Source organism: Arachis ipaensis, chromosome B5 (assembly GCF_059453495.1).
Source record: "Arachis ipaensis isolate K30076 ecotype BB chromosome B5, ASM5945349v1, whole genome shotgun sequence".
Classification (NCBI taxonomy): domain Eukaryota; kingdom Viridiplantae; phylum Streptophyta; class Magnoliopsida; order Fabales; family Fabaceae; genus Arachis; species Arachis ipaensis.
Window position 1 is genome coordinate 64,724,976 of NC_142440.1, and position 11,995 is coordinate 64,736,970.

The window sequence follows — 11,995 nt, forward strand, 5'->3', positions numbered from 1 at the left end:
TTCAGATAGTGTTATTGATTCTCCTAGTTCAGTATGATGATTCTTGAACACAGCTATTTTATGAGTCTTGGCCGTGGCCCTAAGCACTTTGTTTTCCAGTATTACCACCGGATACACAAATGCCACAGACACATAATTGGGTGAACCTTTTCAGATTGTGACTCAGCTTTGCTAAAGTCCCCAATTAGAGGTGTCCAGGGTTCTTAAGAACACTCTTTTTTTGCTTTGGACCTTGACTTTAACCGCTCACTCTCAAGTTTTCACTTGACACCTTCACGCCACAAGCACATGGTTAGGGACAGCCTGGTTTAGCTGCTTAGGCCAGGATTTTATTCCTTTAGGCCCTCCTATCCACTGATGCTCAAAGCCTTGGGATCCTTTTTATTGCCCTTGCCTTTTGGTTTTAAGGGTTACTGGATTTTTGCTCTTGCCTCTTGGTTTTAAGAGCTTTTGGCTTTTTCTGCTTGCTTTTTCTTTTTCTTTCTATTATTTTTTTTTCTCGCTATTTTTTTTTCTCTTTTTTTTTCTGCAAGCTTTGTTCTTTGCTGCTTTTTCTTGCTTCAAGAATCAATTTTATGATTTTTCAGATTATCAAATAACATGTCTCCTTGTCATCATTCTTTCAAGAGCCAACATATTTAACATTTTTAAACAACAACTTCAAAAGATATATGCACTGTTCAAGCATACATTCAGAAAACAAGAAGCATTGTCACCACATCAATATAATTAAACTAAGTTCAAGGATAAATTCGAAACTCATGTACTTCTTGTTCTTTTGAATTAAAACAGTTTTCATTTAAGAGAGGTGATGGATTCATAGGACATTCATAACTTTAAGACATAGTTACTAACTACTAATGATCATGTAATAAGACACAAACATAGATAAGCACTTAACATAGAAAACGAAAAACAGAGAATGTAAGAACAAGGAATCAGTCCACCTTAGTGATCGTTTCCTTCTTGAGGAACCAATGATGTCCTTGAGCTCTTCTATGTCTCTTCCTTGTCTTTGTTGCTCCTCCCTCATTGCTTTTTGATCTTCTCTTATTTCATGAAGGATGATGGAGTGCTCTTGATGTTCCACCCTTAGTTGTCCCATGTTGGAACTTAATTCTCCTAGGGAGGTGTTGATTTGCTCCCAATAGTTTTGTGGAGGAAAATGCATTTGAGGCATCTCCGGGATCTCATGGTGATGAGCTTTCTGCGCCTCTTGAGATCCATGAATGGGCTCTCTTGCTTGCTCCATCCTTTTCTTAGAGATGGGCTTCTCTTCCTCAATGGGAATGTCTCCTTCTATGAAAGCTCCAACTTAGTAACATAGATGGCAGATAAGGTGAGGAAAGGCTAACCTTGCCATAGTGGAGGACTTGTCAGCCACCTTGTAGAATTCTTGAGGTATAATCTCATGAACCTCCACCTCTTCTCCAATCATGATGCTATGGATCATGATGGCTCGGTCTATAGTAACTTCAGACCGGTTGTTAGTGGGAATGATTGAGCGTTGAATGAACTCCAACCATCCTTTAGCTATAGGCTTAAGGTCCAGTCTTCTCAGTTGAACCGGTTTGCCTTTTGAGTCAATCTTCCATTGAGCTCCTTCCACACATATGTCCATGAGGACTTGGTCCAACCTTTTATCAAAGTTGACCCTTCTAGTGTAGGGACGTGCATCTCCTTGCATCATAGGCAAGTCAAACGCCAACCTCACATTTTCCGGACTAAAATCTAAGTATTTCCCCCGAACCATAGTGAGATAATTCTTTGGATCCAGGTTCTTACTTTGATCATGGTTCCTAGTGATCCATGCATTGGCATAGAACTCTTGAACCATTAGGATGCCGACTTGTTGGATGGGGTTTGTTAGAACTTCCCAACCTCTTCTTTGGATTTCATGTCGGATCTCTGGATACTCATTCTTCTTGAGCTTGAAAGGGACCTCGGGGATCACCTTCTTCTTGGCCACAACATCATAGAAGTGGTCTTGATGAGCTTTGGAGATGAACCTTTCCATCTCCCATGACTCGGAGGTGGAAGCTTTTGTCTTCCCTTTCCCTTTTCTAGAGGATTCTCTGGTCTTAGGTGCCATCAATGGTAATGGAAAAACAAAAAGCTTATGCTTTTACCACACCAAACTTAGAATATTGCTCACCCTCGAGCAAGAGAAGAAAGAATAGATGAAGAAGAAGAAGAAATGGAGAAGAGGGAGAGAGAGATGTGTTTCGGCCAAGAAGGGGAAGAGAGGGTTGTGTTGTGTGAAAATGAAGAAGAATGGAGGGCTTTATATAGTGGAGGGAGGGGGTGTTAGGTTCGGCCATTTAGGGTGGGTTGGGGGGGGGGGGGAAATTGATTTTGAATTTTGAAGGTGGGTGGAGTTTATGAGGTAGGTATATGGGGAAGAGTGGATGGATGTGAGTGGTGCAGAGGTGATGGGGAAGAGAGATTGAGGTGTTTGGTGAAGGGTTTTGGGGAAGAGTGTTTATGGGATTGTGTGAAAGAGGGGTGAGAAGAAGTAAGTGGAGGTAGGTGGGGATCCTATGGGGTCCACAGATCCTGAGGTGCTTAAGGATTTACAACCTTGCACCAAATTGGGCATGAAAAATGCTCTTGCACACAATTCTGGGCATTCAGCGCCAGATTGGTGCTTGTTCTGGGTATTGAACGCCCATTTGTTGCCCATTTCTGGTGTTGAACGCCAGAACCATGCTTGTTCTGGGCGTTCAGCGCCAGCTCTTCTCCAGGGTGCATTTCTGGCGTTCAAACGCCCAGATGCTGCCCATTTCTGGCGTTCAGCGCTAGAACCATGCTCTGTTTTGGCGTTGAACGCCCAAAACATGCTTCTTACTGGCGTTTAAATGCCAGTAAGGTCTTCCTCCAGGGTGTGATTTTTCTTCTACTGTTTTTGATTCCATTTTCAATTTTTTTGTATTTATTTTGTGACTCCACATGATCGTGAACCTAATAAAACATGAAAAACAATGAAAATTAGATAAATAAACATTGGGTTGCCTCCCAACAAGCGCTTCTTTAATGTCAATAGCTTGACAGTGGGCTCTCATGGAGCCTCACAGATGTGCAGAGATTTGTTGAGACCTCCTAACACCAAACTTAGAGTTTGGATATGGGGGTTTGACACCAAACTTAGAGTTTAGTTGTGGCCTCCCAACACCAAACTTAGAGTTTGACTGTGGGGGCTTTGTTTGACTCTGCTTTGAGAGAAGCTTTTTATGCTTCCTCTCCATGGATGCAGAGAAAGATCCTTGAGTTGTAAACACAAGGTTGTCCTTATTTATTTGAAGGATCAATTCTCCTCTGTCCACATCAATCACAGCTCTTGCTGTGGCTAGGAAAGGTCTTCCTAGGATGATGGATTCATCCTCATCCTTCCCAGTATCTAGGACTATGAAATCAGTAGGGATGTAAAGGCCTTCAACCTTTACTAACACGTCCTCTACTTGTCCATAAGCCTGTTTTCTTGAATTGTCTGCCATCTCTAATGAGATTTTAGCAGCTTACACCCCAAAGATTCCCAGTTTCTCTATTACAGAGAGGGGCATAAGGTTTATTTCTGAACCAAGGTCACACAGAGTCTTAAAGATCATGGTGCCTATGGTACAAGGTATTAAGAACTTTCCAGGATCCTGTTTCTTCTGAGGCAATGTCAGTTGATCCAGATCACTTAGTTCATTGGTGAACAAGGGAGGTTCATCTTCCCAAGTTTCAATACCAAATAATTTGGCATTCAGCTTCATGATTGCACCAAGGTACTTGGTAACTTGCTCTTCAGTAACATCCTCATTCTCTTCAGAAGAGGAACACTCATCAGAGCTCATGAATGGCATAAGGAGGTTTAATGGAATCTCTATGGTCTCTAGGTGAGCCTCAGATTCTTTTGGTTCCTCAGAGGGAAGCTCCTTATTGATCACTGGACGTCCCAGGAGGTCTTCCTCCTTGGGATTCACGTCCTCTCCTTCCTTTACAGGTTTGGCCATGGTGATTAATTCAATGGCCTTGCACTCTCCTTTTGGATTTTCTTCTGTATTGCTTGGGAGAGTACTAGGAGGGATTTCAGTGATCCTTTTACTCAGCTGGCCCACTTGTGCTTCCAAATTTCTAATGGAGGATCTTGTTTCATTCATGAAACTCACAGTGGCCTTAGATAGATCAGAGACTAAGTTTGCTAAATTAGAAGTATTTTGTTCAGAGTTCTCTGTCAGTTGCTGAGTGGATGATGGAAAAGGTTTACTATTGTTAAACCTGTATCTTCCACCATTATTAAAGCCTTGTTGAGGCTTTTGTTGATCCTTCCATGAGAGATTTGGATGATTTCTTCATGATGGATTATAGATGTTTCCATAAGGTTCACCTAAGTAATTCACCTCTGCTATTGCAGGGTTCTCAGGATCATAAGCTTCTTCTTCAGAAGACGCCTCTTGAGTACTGTTGGATGCAGCTTGCATTCCATTCAGACTCTGAGAAATCATATTGACTTGCTGAGTCAATATTTTATTCTGAGCCAATATGGCATTCAGAGTATCAATTTCAAGAACTCCCTTCTTCATAGGCATCCCATTACTCGCAGGATTCCTCTCAGAAGTGTACATGAACTGGTTATTAGCAACCATGTCAATGAGTTCTTGAGCTTCTGCAGGCGTTTTCTTTAGGTGAATGGATCCACCTGCAGAAGTATCTAATGACATTTTAGCTAATTCAGACAGACCATCATAGAATATATCCAGGATGGTCCATTCTGAAAGCATGTCAGAAGGACACTTTTTGGTCAGCTGCTTATATCTTTCCCAAGCTTCATAGAGGGATTCACCTTCTTTCTGTCTGAAGGTTTGAACATCCACTCTAAGCTTGCTCAGCTTTTGAGGAGGAAAGAACTTGGCTAAGAAAGCCGTGACCAGCTTATCCCAAGAGTTCAGGCTGTCTTTGGGTTGAGAGTCCAACCACACTCTAGCTGTGTCTCTTACAGCAAAAGGGAAAAGCATGAGCCTGTAGACTTCAGGATCTACTCCATTAGTCTTAACAGTATCACATATCTGCAAGAATTCAGTTAAGAACTAAAAAGGATCTTCAGATGGAAGTCCATGAAACTTGCAGTTCTGCTGCATCAGAGAAACTAGCTGAGGTTTCAGCTCAAAGTTGTTTGCTCCAATGGCAGGAATGGAGATGCTTCTTCCATGTAAATTGGAATTAGGTGCAATAAAGTCACCAAGCATTCTCCTTGCATTATTATTATTTTCGGCTGCCATCTCCTCTTTTTGTTCGAAAATTTCTGAAAGGTTGTCTCTGGACTGTTGTATTTTAGCTTCTCTTAGTTTCCTTTTTAGAGTCCTTTCAGGTTCTGGATCTGCTTCAACAAGAATATTCTTGTCTTTGCTCCTGCTCATATGAAAAAGAGGGACAGAAAAATAATAATAATAGGGGTTCTTTTTACCACAGTATAGAGGTCCCTGTGTGAGTAGAAGAAAAGAAGGAATTCGAACACAGTGGAAGAGGGGGTTCGAATTTGGGTGAGATGAAGTGTTAGTAGATGAATAAATAATTAGAAGGAGATGAGAGAGAAAGGGAATTTTCGAAAATTATTTTTGAAAAAGAGTTAGTGATTTTCAAAAATAGTTTTTGAAAAAGGTTAGTATTTTTTCGAAAATTAAAATCAAAAATTAAAATAATTAGTTAATTAAAAAGAAATTTTGAAAAAGAGGGAAGATATTTTCGAAAATTAGAGAGAGAGAGTTTGTTAGGTAGTTTTGAAAAAGATAAGAAACAAACAAAAAGTTAGTTAGTTAGTTGAAACAAATTTGAAAATCAATTTTGAAAAGATAAGAAGATAAGAAGTTAGAAAGGATATTTTAAAATCAAATTTTTGAAAAAGATATGATTTTGAAAAAGATAAGATAGAAAGATATTTTTGAAAAAATATGATTGAAATTAGGTTTGAAAAAGATTTGATTTTTAAAATCACAATTAATGACTTGATTCACAAGAAATCACAAAATATGACTCTAGAACTCAAAGTTTGAATCTTTCTTAACAAGTAAGTAGCAAACTTGAAATTTTTGAATCAAAACATTAATTGATGATGTTATTTTCGAAAATTATGATATAAAATTAAGAAAAAGATTTTTGAAAAATATTTTTGAAATTTTCGAAAATAACTAAGAAAAAATTAAAAAGATTTGATTTTTGAAAAAGATTTTGAAAATGATAAGATTTTTAAATTGAAAATTTGATTTGACTCATAAGAAACAACTAAATTTTAAAAATTTTTGAAAAAGTCAAATCTAATTTTCGAAATTTTAAGAGAGAAAAAGAGAAAGATATTTTTTTTATTTTTGAATTTTTAATGATGAGAGAGAAAAACAACAAAAATACTCAATGCATGAAAATTTTTGGATCAAAACAATGAATGCATGCAAGAATGCTATGAATGTCAAGATGAACACCAAGAACACTTTGAATGTCATGATGAACATCAAGACTTATTTTTGAAAATTTTTATATGCAAAGAAAACATGCAAGACACCAAACTTAGAAATCTTTCTTGTTTAGACACTATGAATGCAAAAATGCACATGAAAAACAAGAAAAGATGCAAAATAAGAAAACATCAAGATCAAACAAGAAGACTTACCAAGAACAACTTAAAGATCATGAAGAACACCATGAATGCATGAATTTTTTGAAAAATGCAAGATGAACATGCAATTGACACCAAACTTTCAACTTGACTCAAGACTCACACAAGAAACATGAAATATTTTTGATTTTTTTGATTTTATGAATTTTTTGTATTTTCTTTTAATTTTTTTTTCGAAAATCATTTTGAAAAAGAAAAATAAGGATTCCAAAATTTTTAATATGAATTCAAGGAATCTTATGCTCTTTAGTCTAATGCTCCAATCAAAGGGTCAGGCATGGCTTAATAGCCAGCCAAGCTTTAGTATGTAACTCAGACATGACAAGCCTAACATACCCTATCTAGAAGAATTGGACATGGCTTTACAGCCAGCCAGGCTTCAACATGCTTTATGAAACACTAGAATTCATTCTTAAAAATTCTGAAGAAAAATATATTTTTGAAAACATTTTTATGAAAATTTTTTTTCGAAAACAGGTGAGAAATTTTTTTGAAAAATTTTTGAAAATAAAACAAAAAGAAAATTACCTAATCTGAGCAACAAGATGAACCGTCAGTTGTCCAAACTCGAACAATCACCGGCAACGGCGCCAAAAACTTGGTGCACGAAATTGTGAACTCTGGTAATGGCTCCAAAAACTTGGTTCTCTAATCTCAAATTCATAATTTGTCACAACTTCGATACAACTGACCAGCAAGTGCACTGGGTCGTCCAAGTAATAAACCTTACGTGAGTAAGGGTCGATCCCACGGAGATTGTTGGTATGAAGCAAGCTATGGTCACCTTGTAAATCTCAGTCAGGCAGATAATAATTGATTATGGAGTTTTTGAAAATAATACTAATTAAACAGAAAATAAGGATAGAAACACTTATGTAATTCATTGGTGAGAATTTCAGATAAGCGTGTATAGATGCTTTCGTTCCTCTGAATCTCTGCTTTCCTGCTGCCTTCATCCAATCAATCCTACTCCTTTCCATGGCTGGCTTTATGCAAGGGCATCACCGTTGTCAATGGCTACATCCCATCCTCGTGTGAAAATGGTCCAAATGCTCTGTCACAGCACGACTAATCATCTGAGGTTCTCGATCATGCTGGAATAGGATTCACCCTCCTTTTGCGTCTGTCACTACGCCCAGCACTCGCGAGTTTGAAGCTCGTCATAGTCATTCAATCCCTGAATCCTACTCAGAATACCACAGACAAGGTTTAGACTTTCTGGATTCTCATGAATGCCGCCATCAATCTAGCTTACACCACGAAGATTCTGATTAAGAGATCTAAGAGATACTCATTCAATCTAAGGTAGAACGGAATTGGTTGTCAGGAACGCGTTCATAAGGAATGATGATGATTGTCACGTTCATCAAATTTAGGTTGAAGTGCGAATGAATATCTTAGAAGCAGAACAAGTTGAATTGAATAGAAAAATAGTAGTACTTTGCATTAATCTTTGAGGAACAGCAGAGCTCCACACCTTAATCTATGGAGTGTAGAAACTCTACCGTATGAAAATACATAAGTGAAAGGTCCAGGCATGGCCGAATGGCCAGCCCCCAAAACATGATCTCAGATAGCATACAACTGATCAAAGATATCTAATACAATAGTAAAAAGTCCTATTTATACTAAACTAGTTACTAGGGTTTACAGAAGTAAGTAATTGATGCATAAATCCACTTCCGGGGCCCACTTGGTGTGTGCTTGGACTGAGCTTGAATGTTCCACGTGCAGAGGCTCTTTCTGGAGTTGAATGCCAGCTTTTGTGCCAGTTTGGGCGTTGAACTCCACTTTGCAACTTGTTTCTGGCGCTGGATGCCAGAATTGGGCAGAGAGCTGGCGTTGAGCGCCAGTTTGCCTCGTCTAAACTTGGGCAAAGTATGGACTATTATATATTTTTGGAAAGCCCTGGATGTCTACTTTCCAACGCAATTGGAAGCGCGCCATTTTGAGTTCTGTAGCTCCAGAAAATCCATTTTGAGTGCAGGGAGGTCAGAATCCAGCAGCATCAGCAGTCCTTCTTCAACCTCTGAATCTGATTTTTGCTCAAGTCCCTCAATTTCAGCCAGAAAATACCTGAAATCACAGAAAAACACACAAACTCATAGTAAAGTCCAGAAATGTGAATTTAACATAAAAACTAATGAAAACATCCCTAAAAGTAACTAGATTCTACTAAAAACATACTAAAAACAATGCCAAAAAGTGTATAAATTATCCCTCATCAATAAGCTTAGTCAAAATAATGAATTTTTTAATAGATTTCTATCTATAGGGAATCAATTGATTTGAGTGAAAACTTTTCATAAGAACTTGCTTGAATTATATATATATTGTGGAACATGATTTTTGAGCTAAGAACACAAGCTTATGAGATTTGAGCCTAATGGTGTGGTTATATCTTATAACCACCTATTTTTCCTTCTTGTGTGCATTGTTCTCTTTCTATAATTGTGATCTTTGATTTGTTTGATTCTTTATGTCCATTATTTTGTGTATTCATGCATTTATATGATTGAGGCCATCATTTCATTTAGGTCACTTACCCAAAAAAGCCTTACCTTTTATCATCCATTGTTAGCCAATTTGAGCCTACGATTAACCCTCTTGTTCTTAATTTAGCACATTACAAGCCGTAAAGTAGAAAACAATAAATGTCCTTATTTGGATCTTTGATTAGCTTAGGCTAGTGTGTGTGTATCATTCAAGTGTGGGAACCTTGGGACATTGGGTGAATAAAAGGGTAGTTTTGTATCTTTGTTGTAAATATTGGGAATTGGGTACATGCTCATGTATTGATTAAATGTATAGACCTTATGCATTAATGTTCTTGTATATAGTTTGAAAGAAACAAAAATGAGAAAAACAAAAGAAAAAGAAAAGAAAAAAAAAGAAAAAATAATATGGAAAGAAAAAAAAATAGAAAAGGAAAGAAAAAGAAAAGAGAAAGCAATAAAAGGGGACAAAATGCCCTAAAGTAAAGCTCAATAAAGAATCAATGCATAAGTGTTGTGAAATGAAAAGGAAGTGCATGAATATGTGAAAAAGTGAAAAATAGGTAGTTAGGTTAGTTTGGAATTGTATAGGGTGTCATAGGTTAGGTGGGAAGTTTAAGCTTGTCAAAGATTCAAATTTCAAGTCCACTTGACCAAATATGCGTCCTACCTTGACCCTAGCCCCATTACAATCTAAAGAAAAGACCTCATGATACTTGTATGCATGCATGGAATATATGTTGATTGTTAGATGAAAAATAAATCTTGGAAAGCATGATTAGGGGAGAATTGAGTGAATCAACCCTAAACACTTGAGCGAATAGAGTGCAAACACATCCGGTTAGGGTTCGATCGCTCAATTACATGTTTTCACCTACAATCATCACTTTTCATGCAAGTTTGTAAAAATATTCAATAACTCAATTCAATTGTGGATTAGATTTGCTAGTCCTTAGCCCTTGTGCATATAGGCTTCTTGGGAATTGACTTATTTTGACCAAGAAATTGCATTCATTTAGATAGTTGCATATAGTTTAGTTCCATTGAATAAATGTCATACCATTTACTTCATTCTTGGTTTAAGCATGAGGACATGCTTGGTTTAAGCATGAGGAGGTTGATAAACCCCATCTGTAGGGTTTATCTTGTGTTGAATTTAGAGCATTTTATTAACCTTTCTTCACATTTACTCAAGGAAATAGCATGGTTTTGTGATTCTCCCTTGGTTTGTGCTTAAATGTGAAAACATGCTTTTAGACCTTTAATTTGATGATTTTTATCTTCCTTTGATTCCACTAGATGCCTTGATGTATTTGTTAGTGATTTCAGATTGAAAAGGGCTAGGAATAGATCAAAGGAGTGAAGAGAAAGCATGCAAAGTGGAGAAATCATGAAAAGGCAAAGATTTGAAAAATACCCATGGACGCCCGCGCGCACCGTGTGCTCAAGCGTGAATTGCGAAAAGCTCCATGGACGCGTACGCGCACCATGCACATACGTGTCGAAGGCCGCATGTGATTCTTAAAAGAGAACTCGTGCCTGGCAATTTTGGAGGGTTTCTGGCCCCATTTGGAGCTGAGTTTTTGGCGGAAAAAGGCTAAATATACCAAGGAAGGAAGGGGAAGGCATCACTTCACACCATTAGACACATTAGGATTAGTTTTAGTTAGTTTTAGAGAGAGAAGCTCTCACTTCTCTCTAGAATTAGGAGTAGGTTTAGGTCAATAATCTTAGATCTAGGGTTTAATTCATGCTTTCACCTACTTCTCCTACTCAATTCTTTCTTCTTGCAATCATCACTCTTCTATTCTTTTGTGGTAATTTCCTTTATGTTGTTTTTATGCTTTATTGTAGATCTACTCTTGCTCCTTCCATTTTCTTTCAATTCAATTGGAGGTAATTCATAATAATTGTGCTTCTTTTGATTGTTGTTGTTAATTCCTTGTAATAATTGTTGTTAGATTCTATTTTGTTGTCAATTTCCTATTCTTTTATTTTGTGCCTTCCAAGTGTTTGATGAAATGTTTGGTTGGATTTTGGTGTAGATTTTGTTCCTCTTAGCTTGGAAAGGTAAATTTGGAACTCTTGAGTCACTAATGTCCAAGTGATTGACGATTGGGAGCCATTAATACTAGATCTCACTAATTGATTTGATGGAGAACTAGGACTTACGGACTTGGATTGATATAGCTCACTTGACTTTCCTCTACTATTAGTTATGGGTTGACTTAGTGGGATTGATCCTTGCCAATTCTCATGTTGTGGTTAGTCATTAGGATAGAGATCCTTGACCACCAACCCTTGCCAAGGTCTTTTTGTTATTTGAATTTTCTTGCCATTTACTTTTCTTGTCTCTTATCCCAAAAACCCCAAAACATACTCCATAACCAATAACAAGACACTTTGTTTCAATTCCTAGGGAGAACGACCCGAGGTTCAATACTTCGGTTTATAGATTTTAGGGGTTTGTTACTTGTGACAAACAAATTTTTGTATGAAATGATTAGTGTTGGTTTAGAAACTATACTTGCAACGAGACTTCATTTGAGAAATTCTAAACCACACAAAAGCCTAATCATCAAGGACAAATTGAGTGGGTAACAATATCTTCAATGAGCTTCTTAGGTCCGCATCAATTTGCTCTCTTGGAAATAGATTATCAACTAAAGGTGCTTCTTAGGGTGTCAAATGGTGAAGGAATGGGTGTTGGTTGTCAAAGGAATTCATGGCATAAATGGTGCAAGGTCCAATTTGGAGGAGTCCAACACTCAAGTGGGTGCTTCAAAGGTGCTTGGAGAGGTTGTTCATCTAAGGGCACAAGTGAAAGTCAACAAGAGGATGATAGAGAAAC

The 11,995-nt window shown here is 37.6% G+C and overlaps 1 non-coding gene across 1 annotated transcript; it reads left to right on the forward strand.

The window, feature by feature from the left end:
- The first annotated feature begins 4,757 nt into the window (after window positions 1-4,757).
- LOC148564460 (small nucleolar RNA R71) lies at window positions 4,758-4,865 on the forward strand. Its single transcript, XR_015885238.1, has one exon. It is a non-coding gene; the product is annotated as a small nucleolar RNA R71 (small nucleolar RNA).
- The last annotated feature ends 7,130 nt before the right edge of the window (window positions 4,866-11,995 follow it).